The following is a 17009-nucleotide window of genomic DNA, read 5'->3' on the forward strand; positions in this document are numbered from 1 at the left end:
AGGCCAGAAACGGACCTCCAGAGCCCAGGGGAGGCAGTTTTCACCCTCCCAGAGGCTTGAGGAAAGCCTCCGGAGCCCGGGGAAGGCGAAAATGCCCCCCCCCCATGGTGCAGGAGGCCAACTAGGCCACGCCCACAATTGCCATGCCCACCCAGCAACTGGGCAGAGAACCCGTTGCTGAAATTTTTGAAGCCCACCTCTGTTTACGACTGGGCCTCATATTAATGATGGTCGCGGCATCCCCACAATTACATTACATGATCAACATTCAGATGCTTGGCGACCAGCATGCATTTATGATAATGGCAGTGTCCCAGGGTCCTATTGTGACCTTCCCAGCCGGCTTCTGACGGACAAAGTCAATAAGGGAAGCCAGATTTATTTAACAACTACACAATTCACTTACAATCTTCATCAATTTGCTTCACCATGGCAAAAAGGTCTAAAATTGGGTGTGACTCATTTAACAATCATCTTGCTTAGCATTCTTGTCCTAATTGGGGTCATATGTCAAGGACTATCTGTATGTACATTTTGCATTTTACTTTCATGCATTTCTTGCAATGGTGTATTGATGATTGCCATAATAACTCTAGGCTTTCTGGTAGATATTATTTTTGCTAAACGTTCCAGTATAGAGAAGTTCCCTGTGGATGAAAGTGTATGAAAGCTCAGAAGACTAAACCTCTGGTCCTGGTGATTGGATGCTACAATAATAGTTGCAAATATTTTATAGAATAACAACATTATAGAATTGGAAAAGACCCCACAGATCATGGAGACCAAGACTCTGAAAATAAGCTGGAAAACCACAACAATGACAACAGCAGCATAGTGGCATGATAACAGAAGCTCCACCTCTTTGTGGCATCTCTGTGTGTGACATCACAACGCACGTACAAAAGGGACAAAATTGGCATCACAATGACACAACACTGCTTTCATTGATCTGACTCGTCTTGTTCCTTTGGGGGCACCAGTTATGATCAATTAAGCCGTACTTGAGAGATAGTTGTCTAAAGATTCCTAAAAAATAACTAAAACCACTAAAGATTGAGAAACTACAATTTTTGTAGCTTAGTGTTTCTCAACCCCAGCAACTCTAAGAATGTTTGGACTTCAACAGAATTAGCCAAATTCTCAGGCAAATTAAATAGAAGAAGCATCTGCCAAAAATATACAGACCTGAATTATATTTCAGGCATCTGATGCCTTCTCTTTTCCCGTTTCTGCCTTTCTGTTTTGTGCTACAGCAGGAAGGATAAAAAAAAATCTAAAAATCTGAACAAGGCTTCAAACTGCATTACTATATAGCTAACCTCAGGGAAGATAAGAATGAAATCTTTAGAAGGCCTGAAGTTTCTGTCCTCTGTGACTGAGATTTAATACTCAGATTTTCTTTATCCACCCTTTAATATTTTCTGATCTGTGACATGTCCTTTAGCTGGTAAGCCTAACATCTGATATTTAATAGGCCACTCCAAAGGTCCTTTTGCAAGTGAAAGATAGGGTGATAAAAATGCTATTGATTCATACATCAATGGGGACCTGAATATCTAAGAACATGGTTCATATCTATGGAGATTCTCAGTCATCCAGGTCGCAGTTTTCCCAAAGGTGCTTTTGCAAAAGGCAAGTAGACTTTGTTATTGTTTTTTATTTTTATTTTAAAACAAAGTCCAGTTGACTTTTGAAAAAGCTCTCTTGAGATAAGAAAAGAACATTTCTTTCTATTTTCTTTGTTGGATTGAATTTGTTATTTAATCTGTAGACCCACATTCTGGTGAATCACACAATTACAGTTTTTGGTTATTTACAGATAGCTTAGTAAAACTGACTTCTAGTTTAAGCTATGCCACCTGATAGAGGTTATCCTTGGACCCTGTGCTCCTGAATAATTACAGACCCATGTGTATCTGTTTTCATACAACTTGGCTACATAATTAACAGGTAAATGGCATAGCTCTGGTCTAGAATTTCTGGATGAACGTGACTGTTCTGATTTTTAATTCCTTGATTTCATACTGCATTTTAACTTGATGTATCTCTTTGGTTCATGGCAGATGCTAAAGTTGTGATTGCACATCATATGATTTCTTTGTTTTGCCTCAGTGTGTTGTGTGAATTTTGCTAAGTGCTTTGTAATCTGCTAATAAATAATTTAGTTTGTTGTGTGAAAGCCCAGTCAGCTATGTCTTATTAAGTCAATCTAGGTTTAAGTGACAGAGTGTGATTCTCTGGGGAATGGTCTATTGGTTGAGTTTTAACCCTTCTGCAATTTTTAATCATGGGACTCATCTAAAAGCTTTATGGGGTTTAGGTGAATTACTAATCCAAGAGTAGATAATTTGAAAGGAAGATGTGTCTGTATATGTGTATGTTTACATATATGTATAGGTACACACACATATATACAGCATACATCCACATATAAAGATTACAAAACCCATCTAGCAGAATTTCAAACCCAATCATTTCTACTGTTTGCAGGTAATGGGGATGATAAGAATGCTGGCTGTAATGTAATTAAGCATTTAAGCATAATTCACAATTAAGCATTCAATCTTTCTGTTCCATTTCAAATGCAGTCAGGGGGTTAAATGCTAATTTAACCCTCTATCAGGAAAGAGAGGAATCCTAGCAATTTAAACAAATAAATTTAGTCTAGTTACAACTAATCAAATACAAGTGTACATAAACATCTAGAGATGATCTCACCTTCAAGTTTCATACCGATAGATCCAGCCCTTCAGTTTTGCCTCATAGGCAAAGGTTTGACTCCAGAATTCTCACTATTTTTGTTACTTTTCTATAGTTAGTCAGTTGGTTAAGCCTTCAATGGTTTTAAATGTATAAAAATTCAGCATGTAGCCATTTAACATTCTTGGAAATTGAATTGAGAATCTTCTGGTTCCAAGAATTCCAATAAACATCACCAAAATATACTGGATATTCAACAAACTATTGGAAAGTGAGAATTTGTTGGGATCAAGTGCAGTACAGGATAAATTTTCCATCATGGCATACACCTTGTTAAGACTAACCTGTTAAGTGTCTCCCTCATTGACAAATTATTTCACAAGAGAGCAAGATTTTCTTAGGATGACATGTCACTGGTGTATTTTCAGTACTTGCTTATTTGCAATTCTCATCTTTAAAATAGTTTTAGAAAAGTAAAATATAGTCCAAAAGTATGGAAAATTAATACCAATGCTAAATAGTACACATCAGTTCTATTCCTTTTAATGTCCAACTCTAGCCATGGAGAGTTGTACTTAGAATATGCAGAGTGGTTATTTTTTCTTAACTTACATAACTTTCTTAACTTATATAAGGTGGCATTTCCACAAATGTTGCAAATATCGAAAGAAAAAGGAGTTGTAAAGATCACCTACCTGTTTGCTATTCTGTTTTCCACTGTCGAAACAAAATCAGGGTTACATCCCAAAATCTATGAAGATTGAAGGAAAAGTGGGGGGAAAAGCAACTCATAAAAATATATTCTTTAAAAATTGAAGGGCAATCTGTATGCCAAGAAAACCAACCCCTTTTTCTTTGTCCTTTTTCTTTCCTTGCAAATTCTGAAGAAGCATGGAGGAAAAAGTCTCATCTATTAATCGCTTGGTTCCAGTCTGTCACTGCAGTAACCTTGTATTAAATGTATAGATATTTTTGGAGCTGGTAAAGCAGGTAATTAAGGCTTAAAATTAAATTGTATGGCAATCGTTCTCTTTATGCAGGAAGACATCTTCATTTAGTTTGTTTTTTTAAAAAAAAGACCATAACCATAAGCAAAGAGGCAGCGATTGGGAAATATTTCAGCCGAGACATTTCTGAAGGTACATAATTCTCTGATGAATGGGTCAAATTTCTAGAGAGGGCAAAAGAAATGCAAGAGGTGTTTTCTCAAAGCTATTGATAGAAAGTGAATACCAGATTAGAAATTCTTTGGAGAAAAATATGTTGCTGATGGTACTGCTGCTGTTTTGGGCGGAGGCATCATTTTTAAACAGGAAGAAAATCTAAATTGGGAGGAAGTTATTAATGATTATTTGGCTACAACCAACTTGGCTGGAATTTCTTGCATACCAATCTCATGCTAGTAAAAAAAAGAGAGAGGGAGGGAGGGAGGGAGGAAGAGGGAGCGAGAGAGAGAGAGAGAGAGAGTTCTCCCATTTTCATTTGGGGGTTTATTTTGTTTCACTTAGCCTGCTTGCCTCTATGATGGGTAAAATAGAGAGAGACTATGAAATTTGGAGCTGACAAGGATTTTAAACATTGCAATAGTGGCAAATAGGATTTAAACATTTTCTGTAACCTTTTTCTTTACTATGTAACTGTTGATTAAATAGTATAATACATACTCCAACCTTAACATACAGCTACATTTCTGTTTTGGTTATTAAGGGGGTTGCACCAGTAGTGGGTTCCTACTGGATCAGACCAGTTCGGTTGAACCAGTAGTGGTTTGGCGGCCTGGGTCGCTGGAACCAGCAGTGACCCAGGCCTGCCATGCCCCTAAACCGGTTCTCCTAGTGGTGCTGTAGGGGCCACCATCTTGTTTTTTGCTTCTACACATGCGCAGAGTAATTTATATGGTAGTGCGCATATGTATTGCGCACATCAAATGCGCACAGGAGGCACCAACGAGAGAACTGGCAGTAGTCCCTGCCGGAACCCACACCTGGGTTGCACCCAATTTTATGACCATTTTTGCTATAGTTGCTAACTGAATCATACAGTTGTTAAGCAAATCTGGCTTCCCTGCCTTTGATTGTTGGAAGCTGGCTGGGAAAGCACCAAATCGCATGGGACATTAAATTGCACCTGAAAACCAATTTGGAACCAGTGCAGGGCCTACAGCACAGGTTGTTGTTAGCTGCGAAGTCTTGTCTGACCCATTGTGACCCCATGGACAACGTTCCTCCAGGCCTTCCTGCCCTCTACCATCCCCCGGAGTCCATTTAAGCTCACCCTTCAGTGACTCCATCCAGCCACCTCATTCTCTGCCATTCCTTTCTTCTTTTGGCCTCAATCTTTCCCAGCATTAGGCTCTTCTCCAGTGAGTCCTTCCTTCTCATTAGGTGGCCAAAGTACTTGAGTTTCACCTTCAGGATCTGGCCTTCTAAAGAGCAGTCAGGGTTGAACTCCTCTAGGACTGACCGGTTTGATCACCTTGCAGGGCAAGGAATTCGCAGGAGTCTTCTCCAGCACCACAGTTCAAAGGTCTCCATTCTTTGGATTAACAGGCAGTTTGCTGTAATTGGCACCAATTGTACTAAAATCAGCTGAAAGACCATGCTTAGAACTCTTTAAAGCAGTGGTTGGCAATCCATGACCTATGCATCACATCTGGTCTGTCATCTGAAATCATCCAGTCTATAATCCCCCAAAGCCCTACATGGTATCGGACCTGGTTACTTGAGAGACTGCCTCCTGCCAGTCACCTCCCAAAGACCTATTAGATCCCACAAACTAGGCCTCCTCCGAATTCCATCTGCTGGCCAATGTCGGCTGGTGACCCCCCCAGGGGAGGGCCTTCTCTGTGGCTCTCCCCATTGAGATCCGGACCCTTACTATCCTTCCGGCCTTCCACAAAACAATTAAGACTTGGCTGTTCCGGCAGGCCTGGGGCTGTTGAATTATCCAGCCCCATTCGAGGTTACGACTGTTGTTGAATTTTAAATTGCTGTTTTCTATTTTTATTTTTGTACCCCCTCCCCTTTTTATTGTTAGCCGCCCTGAGTCTTCCGGGAATAGGGCGGCATACAAGCCAAATAAATAAATCAAATCAAAAGAAATATATTTATCCAGTCTGCTGCCTCCTCAGTGGTTATTCTGGATTCACCAACCACTTCAGGGTGGTCAGAAGAAGTCCTCTACCTAACACTAAGCCATGAAGTGGAGGAGGAGGACAAAATGGCAGCAGTAACATGGCCTTCATTTCCTATGCAGAAAAAAGGGTGCCAACCAGGGATGAAATTCAGCAGTTTCTGACAGGCTCTGAAGACCCGGTAGCAGAAATTTTGAGTATTCAGAGAACCGGCAAATACCTCCTCTAGGTGGCCCCAGGGTGGGGTGGGAATGGAGATTTTGCAATATCCTTCCCCAAGGAGTCGGGAAGGAATGGGGATTTTGTAGTATCAGTCCCCTGCCATGCCCACCAAGCCACGGCCACAGAACCGTTAGTAAAAAAAAATGAATTTTACCACTGTTGCCAACCCAACTGCCACTTGTAGGAAGTTAGCACCCACCCCTCTCCTAGATGAATGAAATATCCTAGGAAATATTGAAAAGGCAGAATACTATATTTCCCTGGATAAGAAATAGAGAAACATGTTTTTAGGCAGGAAACAGACTCACTCTTAATAGCCCCCACCTTTGTCATTGGGGTCATTAAAAGGCCTGGGCCAGTCTATTCTACATAACAAAGATCCCCCTTCAGCTCCAGGGTGATGGGATTAAGGCATGATAATATTAGCCCTTTACCCATCTCACCACAGGGCACCTGGGAAGAAGCAATGCTCAACCAAACCTGGACTCAAAACACAACCTAGACTAGAGAGTTGTCCCTGCATGGCCCCATGGGACTCTGACAACCAATCAGAATACAAGGTCAAGATCAAAGGCCAGAGAGGGCATAAAACCAGGGACTTTCAGCATCTCTGCCTCTTTTTCTTCTTCACCCAACACCTTGAAGCATGTGATCCCCCTTTTCTCTTCAGGAGCTCAAGCCATGTGATCCTGTCCACCATTAAACCATCTTTCCAAGCAGCGTCCATGTTTCCAGTGTCTTCCCCCCCCCCCACACACACACAAACTTGGAACTGAACCCAGAAGGAGAGTTCTTCCAACAGGTGAGAATGGAGATTTTGCCCCTGCCACACCCACCAAACCACGGCCACAGAACCAGTAGTAAAAAAAAAATGAATTTCACCACTGTTGCCAACCCAACTGCTACTTTAGAAGATCTTTCACTCAATGCAGTTTTGGGACACATGGCCATCACACTGTTGGCACCTCAATTGAAGGCAGAAGAAACCTACCTAGTGGAGAGAGAAAAAAATCTAGGAACAACCCCTCCCCCCCAAATATCTCCCTATAAAGGAGTCAGGCAGTAGCCAATACCTCCCATCTAAACATGCTTCATTCATACAGTACACCTATTATTAAGGGGTCAGAACTTTTCTAGCAGCCATGTTCTTGCTTTCCTTGTTATTGTAAAATAATTATCTCTAGCAGTGGCTGTCTCAATGTCATCCTGTAAACCGGATTCGTGTAGAATTAGGCTATTCTAGCCATTCCACTTTATGCTCTGTCCCAGTTTTACAGTGTGGGAAGTTATCATCCAACCTTCTCCCAGAAAAATGAAATATCCTAGGAAATATTGAAAAAGCAGAATATTTCTCTGGATGTGAGGAGAAAGAGACATGTTTTGAAAGACAGAATAGTTGCCTGTAGCTTCCTGCCCATCCCCACTGTTAATGGACCATTAACACTGCCGAGCTAGTCCACTTTACATAATAAAGACTTCACCAGCAGCTTTCCAGCTACAGGAAAGCATGATAATATTGGCCCTTTACTCAACTGGCCACATGGCATCTGAGAACTCATCCAAACCTGGATTCAAAACACAGCCTAGAGAGTAGCCCCTGCATGCCCCATGGGAGTCTGACAACCAATCAGAATACATTTCTTACACAGGAACAGGAAACAGAGAGGTGGGACTGAACAGGTTATAAAAAGCCTAGCAAGCCCCTCCCTCAGCCCTTCTCTTCTTCTCCACCAACATTGAAGCATGTGATCTCCTTTTCTGTTCAGGGCTCAAGCCATGTGGCCCTGTCCAACAATAAACCATCTTTCCAAGCAGCCTCCATGTCTCCAGTGTCTTTTCCCCCACTTGGAGCTGAACCCAGAAGGACATTTCTTTCATCAACAGCCGGGTGAAAAAAGTTAAGAAGAGAGAGAAATCCTAAATCAAAGCTCTATCTCTCAAGAAATACTTCCTGTGGCTCCTGGCTCAGCCAAGTGGCTTTTCTTAACCAGAATGGGGAGATGATAAATTCCTGCCTAAATGTTACTTTCTTTTTCCCCCTGCTGATGAAATCCTCAATATTCCCTCTTGGTCTTGGAATAGCTGCCAGTTACGTGACATTGAAGAAAGCCAAAATACACTACTAGTTTGTTAATAAGGTCAGCCTTTCTCTACACACACACAGACACCGGTCCTTGTGGCATTTTTCCCTGCCAAGTTTAGTCTACGTGCAGTTTGTGATGCTCCTCTATTAGCCACATTAAAAATGAAAAAGGATATGTGAAGGAGTTTCAGGAAGAGAAATCGCTTTGCATCAAAGGAAATCATTGCTCCATCAAGCGGGCACTGTTTGCCCTGACTATCTACTACCAGTGGGGTCCACAGAAGGAGGAAAGCAAAGGCAAACGGTGAAGGCCATTTTCCTCGGGTATGTGCTTCATGGTGCTGCATGCATGGATAAAAAGGGGCGGAGGTTGTCTTGCAATGGTACAATGTGACTTTTATTTATTTAGTAGCCAATAACCCAGCATTGCCTGGGTATTTATTTATAGTGGGAAAATGTCCGGACCAAACATAATTTCTAATGTTGGATTTTCCCCCTTACCAGAGGGAGCCTCCTTGTGGAGTACTGTGAAGCTGTTACTATGGCAACTCCACTGTGCTATACAGTAGAAGCCATTTTACGGCAGTATAGTAGAAGCCATTTAAAGGCATAACAGGCTGCATCTTAACAGAACACCCCCCCCCCATTCGAGGGGTGTTAGGGGTGTCTTGCCCCCACAGTATTTGTCTCCTGAATTTTGGGCTCAATTGTGGTCGTAAGTTGAAGATTACTCATATTGCAAAGTTTCAAGTTGTATTAATTCAGTACAGATCTCTATGCCATAATGTTTATATGATTAAAAGTTAAGTTTTGTTTGATGGCCAAATATGGCTTTTTCAGGCTTGTGCCTCGGTGTGCATCAGGGATGGGTTTCTCGCCCCGTTCCAACCGGTTCGGTTGGAACGGGGCGGGCGGCGTCCTCGTGCACGCGCGCAGTGCACGCATGCGTACTAGCATCTGTGCGATGCTCCAGCTGCTCCTGGAGGATCGCGCAGGCGCTGTATGCATCCTGCGCATGCGTGGAAGCGCAGAACTCGTCAAAATCGGGTAAGGAGCGCGGGCGGACGGGCGGGCCCTTCGCCGTTCCCGGAAGTTACTTACTTCCGGGTTCGCCGACCAACCGGTTTGCGGGGACCGCCGCGAACTGGTTGAAACCCACCCCTGGTGTGCATATTTTCCAATGAGACGAGACAAACAGAGACAGGATGATCATTTTATTACAATTTAGCAGAATAGTTAGACAAAAGGGATTCCTCATTCAAAGAGGGAATCCCTACCTTTAGCTTACATCCCCTTTTATAGTTAACATAGCAAACATAACAAAGAGGTCTGAAAGGGGAAGGTTGATTGGACAGGTGTTGGAAGAAATGTCCTTCTGGGTTCAGTTCCAAGTGTGGGGAAAAACACTGGAAACATGGAGGCTGCTTTGAAAGATGGTTGGGTGAAGAAGAAAAAGGGGCAGAGATGCTGAAAGTCCCTCGTTTTATGCCCTCTCTGGCCTTAGATCTTGATCTTGTATTCTGATTGGTTGTCAGACTCCCATGGGGCCATGCAGGGGCAACTCTTTAGGCTGTGTTTCAAGTCCAGGTTTGGTTGAGCATTGCTTCTTCCCAGGTGCCCTGTGGAGAGATGGGTAAAGGGCTAATACTATTGTGGGAAGTTATCACCCAGCCCTCTCCCAGAAAAATGAAATATCCTAGGAAATATTGAAAAGGCAGAATATTTCTCTGGATATGAAAAGAAACATGTTTTAAAAGACAGAATAGTTGCCTGTAGCTTCCTGCCCATCCCCACTGTTAATGGGCCATTAAGAAGGCCAAGCTAGTTCACTTTACATAATAAAGACTTCTCCACCAGCTACAGGGAAGCATGATAATATTGGCCCCAACTGACCACATGGCATCTGAGAACTCAACCAAACCTGGATTCAAAACACAGCCTAGAGAGTTGCCCCTGCATGGGCCCATGGGAGTCTGACAACCAATCAGAATACATTTCTTACACAGGAACAGGAAACAGAGAGGTGGGACTGAACAGGTTATAAAAAGCCTAGCAAGCCCCTCCCTCAGCCCTTCTCTTCTTCTCCACCAACATTGAAGCATGTGATCACCTTTTCTGTTTAGGGCTCAAGCCATGTGGTCCTGTCCAACAATAAACCATCTTTCCAAGCAGCCTCCATGTCTCCAGTGACTTTTTCCCCACTTGGAGCTGAACCCAGAAGGACATTTCTTTCATCACTATCATGCCTTAATCCCATCATCCTGGACCTGAAGGGAGTAGATCTTTGTTATGTAGAATAGACTGGCTCAGGCCTTTTAATTGCCCATTGACAGAGGTGGGGGCTATTAAGAGTGAGTCTGCTTCCTGCCTAAAAACATTTTTCTTCATTTCTTATTCAGGGAAATATAATATTCTGCCTTTTCAATATTTCCCAGATATTTCATTTTTCTAGGAGAGGGTTGGGTTTTAACTTCCTAAACAGGATAATAGCACACATGTTTATTAAAATGAGGTCTGAAGGGGAATACATTGTAAGGAGAAAGGTTGTTTAGGGTTCCCAAAAGAGATAAGACAGACCCCAATTTGTACTAACAAACTTTTCTTATCAAGAGCTAGTCTCCAGCTTGTTTATCAGTTAAATGTTAAAAGCTAATAAATCTTGAACATCACTTTAAAAGAAAGAATATACATCAGATTAAAATACAAAGTAGCTATGTTAGTTAACAAATAACAAAACCCATGTTATTTGTCCCTTATGTTACTTTAAAAGCTTTATTTATTGAAAATAAACACAGGAATGTAAAAAATTCTATCAATATGAATTGTCATTTGCAATGTTAGCTTTACCAGTATAAGATTATTCAAAGTTCCAACCAAAAAAGAAGCTATGTATTCACAATGATCTGGACACTTTGGGGTTTGGAAATAGCTTTGGTTAATTTGGAAAACTAAGTATGGTTAGAACCTGGGTGGAAAGCCATTAAATCAGGGATCTCCAAACTTGGGAACTTTTAAGGCTTGTGGATTTCAACTCCCAGAATTCCCCAGCCAGTTGGCTGGGGAATTGTGGGAGTTGAAGTCCACAACCCTTAAAGTTCCCAAGTTTGGACATCCCTGCACTAAATGATATCAACACTACAGGCTGGTCTTGGAAGAAATAAAAATCCCCTCAAATTTCTTCCACAACTGCCAAGAAAACTACTGTATAACGATGCCTCCATGAAATCACTAGGAGGCGACTTGGTTTGAAATAAGTATAAACTTCTTAAGGGGGAAAAAAAGGCAAAATCGACATTCCAATCCAGTCTATTATGCCACTCCCAGGATGCACCGCGGTAAAAAGACCACCCCGACTTCGCGGGAGGGCAGTAGGAGGGACCGTGGGATTCAAGGACTACATTTCCCGTGAAGCTCCGCGTCACGTCCCCAAACATGGGCGTCGAGCAGAAAGGGGTGGGACCGTGGCCTTCAAAGACTACATTTCCCGCGAAGCTCCGCGCCACGTCCCCCAAGATGGGCGCGTCGAGCAGGAAGCGGAGGACAAGGCTGACGCGTGCGCATTTCCGTCACCCGGAGGAGGCGATGCGGGAATTGTTAAAAAGCTGCCGCTTTCCCTCTTCTGGAGTGTTTTTCCGGTAGCCGCTTCAGGTGAGGCCTCGGCTGGGGTGTGGAGGGTGTGGGGTGTGTGGGGGTGAGGGGTTGATAGCGGATTTCTTTCCAAGGAGGGGAGGGGTAGAATAAATTTCCGAATTCTCTGCCGAAGGAGGATCTTGCAGAAGGCTTTTTAACCACCTTTTCAATGGAGGTGCAAGGAAGGGGAGGGGACTGTTTGGTCTGGCATGTTGCCTTACTTCCCAAAAACTGTGGGGAGAGAAAGGGGGTGCCTGATTCTTTACCTCCTTTCCCCTCCTCATATTTTGACAGTCACTCCCGTAGTTGCTTAAAGCAGAGATCTCCAACCTTGGCAACGTTAAGCCTGCTGGGGAATTCTGGGAGTTGAAGTCTTCCAGGCTTAACGTTGCTACGGTTGGAGACCCCTGCTGTAAAGGATATGACCATGTTCCCTAACACAAGAATGGTATTAGTGGATGATTCCAGCATCCAGTTTAATGCTAACAAGTTGAAATATGTTTTTAGAGCCCTTTAACGCAAAATACTCTCTAGCAGTTATTAGAAGAGATCTCAAAAAGTAATTGCACAAAGCAGTTCTGAATATTGTGCTATTTTCCTTTCTATAGCTTGCCTGATATTAAATAGTTAAAAGCAAATGCTTATCTCCGGCCTTACAGACGGATGAGAAAGTGGGCTTTCTAGAGTAACTAAACTAATCATGTATAGTTTACTTTGGGGGGGGGGATTCTGGGAGTTGAAGTCATCCAGGCTTAATTAAAGTTGCAAAGGTTGGAGACCCCTAGCTTAAAGTCAATGTTTCTCAACCTTGACAAACTTGGGAGACAGGGTGGACTTTGGTTCCCAGAATTCCCCAGCCAGCATGGTTGAAAGACTGAAAGAGGGAATGAGTTGGGGTGTTTTTTTCCACGATGGAGCGGGAGTTTAGGTATAACCTTTAAGTCACCCTATCTTCAGCATGTGATGACATTTTGTTTCCTAGTGTAATTTGATTGCTTATTTGTAACCTATGACTATCACTAAGAGTTGTATCTTATGATTCTTGATGAATGTATTCTATTTTATTTTTCTTTATGCACACTGAGAGCATCTGCACCAAAGACAAATTTCTCATGTGTCTAATCACACTTGGCCAATAAAGAATTCTATTCTATTCTATTTGTATGCTTTTGTACACCACTGCCTTTCTCGACAAAGCATAAGACAGTAGGGTATTGGTTTCTTTCTTTTTCACCTCTCTCTCTGGGATAATCCAGCTGAGCACAATAAGAGTAACCAGGAAGCTTAGTTTAAGAAGAAAGAAACTTAACTCTACATTTCTCTGTAGTGGAAATGTTATGTCTGGATCAGGTTTCCTAGTTGCCAGTCAGCACATTCACAGTGTTAACTCTTGCCAAAAGAGAGGTGGCCTATTGATGATTATATTTTTATCCTGTCCATCTATCTACAGTGATCATACAGTTTATTTTTTTAAAAAACAGCTCTTTATTATGTCCTTTAAATTAATTACTTTCTGGCTTTTGCTCTTGAATTTTCCTTTGTAAATCAAAGTAATAATTAGTTTTATCTTTTATGCGTCTGTTTTACATTTGCCCCTTTTTCATATTTCTCCTCTATTTTTTTCTCTAAGAAAATGTGGTCACTGTGCGTGTACATTGTGTGTGTGTGTGTATGAGAGAGAGAGAGAGTGAGTGAGTATGAACTCAAGGCAGCAGACATAGTTAATATTCCTGCCTCCTGTTTTCCCCACAACCCTATGAAGTGGATTGGACAGTTGTTTTGCTGTCTCTTACGCCAAAAGGAATTACTGTATATTTGGTAATTTGACCTTTCTTCCCAGCTGTGGGTTTGTGTAAAGAAGCTGTGTTTGTGTAAGAATGGGTATCTTTTCTGTTTCATAAAAGGAGATGATTAAGCTTGTGGTCATAATAACAAGCATGTGGTATTTTGTCAGTTACTCTTACATTCTTTGATTGTTTTCTATAAATTATTATAAGACTTTTATTTAAACATGCAAGTGTGTAAACTATTTGGTAATTTAAAAAGGTGTGTGTCAGATTTCCTCTCCTAAAGTAAAGAGTATATATGAGCTAACCTCAATGCCTAGAGGTACCATTTTCTGAGTATTTGCTGCTGAAGATTATGACTTTGCTCCAAAGTAGCTTTTCTTGATAGTTACAGGCCACTAGATAGACAGTCTTTCCTCTGAACCATTAGGGCGGTTAAAATCTGCTGGTTTTGCCATTAGCTTTTTAGCACAGGTCATGTCTGAATTCTCTGCATTCCCCTGCTTATGTTCATATAAAAATGTAGACATTTTTAATGTGTAAGGGATGGGAAAGAAGAAGAAACGGCTATCATGGCAACATTTTCCCAGTTCTTGCTACTCCAAAGTATGTCTTTTGTATTGTAATCTCCAGTCAACATGAAAGGTGGGAAACAGGACAATGTGCATTTTTCTCTTGAAGGCTTCGGGACTCATTTCCAAAAAGTAATGCATCATAAAAATGGTGGTAATTGGCTAGAATCTGTTGCCCAGGTTATTCATAAAGTACAGTGAATAATCAAATACTCCCTGACCTTTTATAATGCTCAGGGATTGTCATTTTAATGAACCAATTTAGGTACTTAGTTTGAATCACTTGGCAAATTCCTAGTGATCCATTGCACTGAGTCATACAGTGGGCTAAGAAATGGTTTGTGTAATAATGGTTCTTAAACCAAAAACAATCATATACAGTACGTGCTTAACCAAAACTACTCTGACCATACTATGGCTTAGGACAATATTACTATCTTGGATAAATATTGGTGTTTTTCATAGATTTAAAAATGGCATACAGTTACCCCTCAGCCATTGGTTTATATCCCAACCTTCATAATGTATAAGGTGGTTACAGAATTAATCCAGAGGCACAGTAAGACTGAATTACCTTGGAGCAAGTAAGGCAAGCATTACTGTGTCCTCACCTGGTTTGCAATAACCAGGCATTGCCTCCAGGCAACCGAGTGAGGAAACTATAACATGCAGTATTTTCTTTCCGCTTTGTATGGATCCCTTTGTAAGTTAGTCATGATCTGTTTGTCTATGCTCGTTATGAGATAGGTCAAACTAGGCTAAGATCACATAGCACACCTGAGAACAATTAACCAATGGAACAACTTGCCTCCTGGAATTGTAGGTGCTCCATCACTGGAGATTTTGAAGAATAAACTGGACTAGAAGGTCCCTTCCAGCCTTATGATTCTACAATTCTATAATATGTTTTATTTTGTTTTGATTTATGTGAGCCCAGCCATGCACATCATATATTTTTGAGCAGATCAATATTTTTATAGTTGCTTTTTGAGTGTTACTATAGAGGAAAGCAAACTAATTGTTAAGTATTTGCATATACTTAAGCAATATAGATTGTTTGCTCAGTTTGTTTGTTAGATATCATTGAGTACAATGTCCATTCTGAGTATAATGAGCCAACAGAGATTTTTATGTAAACAGCTGAGCTATAACTCTTGCACATTCTTGGATGCTGTAAAATCTAGGAGTTGAAAGATTATTAAGAAAATGCAAACTAAACTCTTTCATCCCATAGGGGAGAACGATGCACAGAATTAGGTATACGTTGTGATATACGTCATGAATATGATGTAGCAGTTTTATTGCCAGTTCTTTAGAATATTAAAAAGTGCATCTGGATTTTCTCAGATTAAATTAAAAGCAATTAGTGCTGGCTGCATTTGAATCATTCAGAAGTAGCCCTGTAGAGGTAGTCCTCGACGTACGACCACAATTGAGCCCCAAATGTATGTTCTTAAATGAGACATTTGTTAAGGGAGTTTTGTCTCTTTTTACAACCTTTCTTGCCACAGTTGTTAGGTGAATCACTGAAGTTGCTAACGTTAGTAACTCAGTTGTTAAGTGAATCTGGTTTCCCCATTGACTTTGCTTGTCAAAAGATTGGAAAGGCCTTAGGGCATAGCAACGGTCATAAATATGAACCAATTGCCAAGCATCTGAATTTTGATCCCATGATCATGGGGGCTGCTGCAAAGATCATAAATGTGAAAAATGGTAATCGGTCCCTTTTTTCAGCGCTGTTGTAACTTTGGTCATTAAACAAACTATTGTAAGTCGAGGGCTACCTGTATTACATTGCTATTGCACCACTGAAGAGTACAATGAATCAGAATTACACACAGTTTTCAACTTACGACCATTGATTTAGCAGCCATTTATGAAAGGTGTACTTCTCCTAGTGCTAGGGATAGTTAATTTAATAACTGTGGCAGCAAAGACCTAACTTTCCCGTTCTCTCTCACTGCTACTTACTCACCTTTTCCCCCAGCAGCGATTTATATGATTAATGTTCCAGGAATAGAATAATGGGCTTAAATTACAGGAGTGGGGGATTATGGTTGAATGATAGGGTAACTTTCTAGCTGTAAGTACAGTTCCAGCAGCAGAAATAGAATCAGATTTCCAGAGAAGTAGAAAGTATATTTAAGCTAAGGTGACCAGATTTTAACATCGGTAAAGCGGGACACCATTGACCGGGGGGGTGGGGGTGTTCTTGATTAATTTTTTTTAAAAAAAAATCAGGACTTTTTTAAAACAACGTGGGATGCGGGACAAATTGTTAAAAATTGGGACTGTCCCGCCAAAAGCGGGACGTCTGCTCACCTTAATTTAAGCAGACATTGTAAAGACAGCTCTAAAACCTAGATCAGGACTGTCCAAACTTGGGAACTTTAAGACTTGTGGACTTCAACTCCCAGAATTCCCCAGCCAGGGACGTGGCGCGGAGCTTTGCAGGAAATGTAGTCTTTGAAGGCCATGGTCCCTCCCCTTCCTGCTCGATGCCCATGCGGGGGACGTGGCGCGGAGTTTCATGGGTAATGTAGTCCTTGAAGCCCACGGTCCCTCCTATTGCCCTCCCTTGAAGTCGGGGCGGTCTTCTTCCCATGGTGCATCCTGGGAGTGGCATAATAGACTGGATTGGAATATCGACTTTGCCTTTTTTTCCCTTTTAACAAGGAGTTTACACTCATTTCAAACCTAGTGATTTCATGGAGGCACCGTTATACAGTAGTTTTCTTGGCAGTTATGGAAGAAATTTGAGGGGATTTTTATTTCTTCCAAAACCAGCCTGTAGTGTTGATATCATTTAGTGCAGGGATGTCCAAATTTGGAAACTTTAAGGGTTGTGGACTTCAACTCCCGGAATTTCCCAGCCAGCTGTC

At 41.5% G+C, this 17009-nt stretch overlaps 1 protein-coding gene across 2 annotated transcripts in view; it reads left to right on the forward strand.

The window, feature by feature from the left end:
• Nucleotides 1–11675: 11675 nt before the first annotated feature.
• The window catches only part of DTX2 (deltex E3 ubiquitin ligase 2), a 41643-nt gene continuing 36309 nt past the window's right edge, over nucleotides 11676–17009 (forward strand). The window contains exon 1 of one of the 2 annotated variants that reach the window (XM_032216196.1): nucleotides 11676–11786. The gene's annotated coding sequence lies outside the window, so the exon portion shown is untranslated. The remainder of the gene's footprint in view (nucleotides 11787–17009) is intronic. The other variant, XM_032216197.1, reaches the window with a different exon arrangement.

The sequence above is a fragment of the Thamnophis elegans genome, chromosome 4, assembly GCF_009769535.1.
Source record: "Thamnophis elegans isolate rThaEle1 chromosome 4, rThaEle1.pri, whole genome shotgun sequence".
Classification (NCBI taxonomy): Eukaryota; Metazoa; Chordata; class Lepidosauria; order Squamata; family Colubridae; genus Thamnophis; species Thamnophis elegans.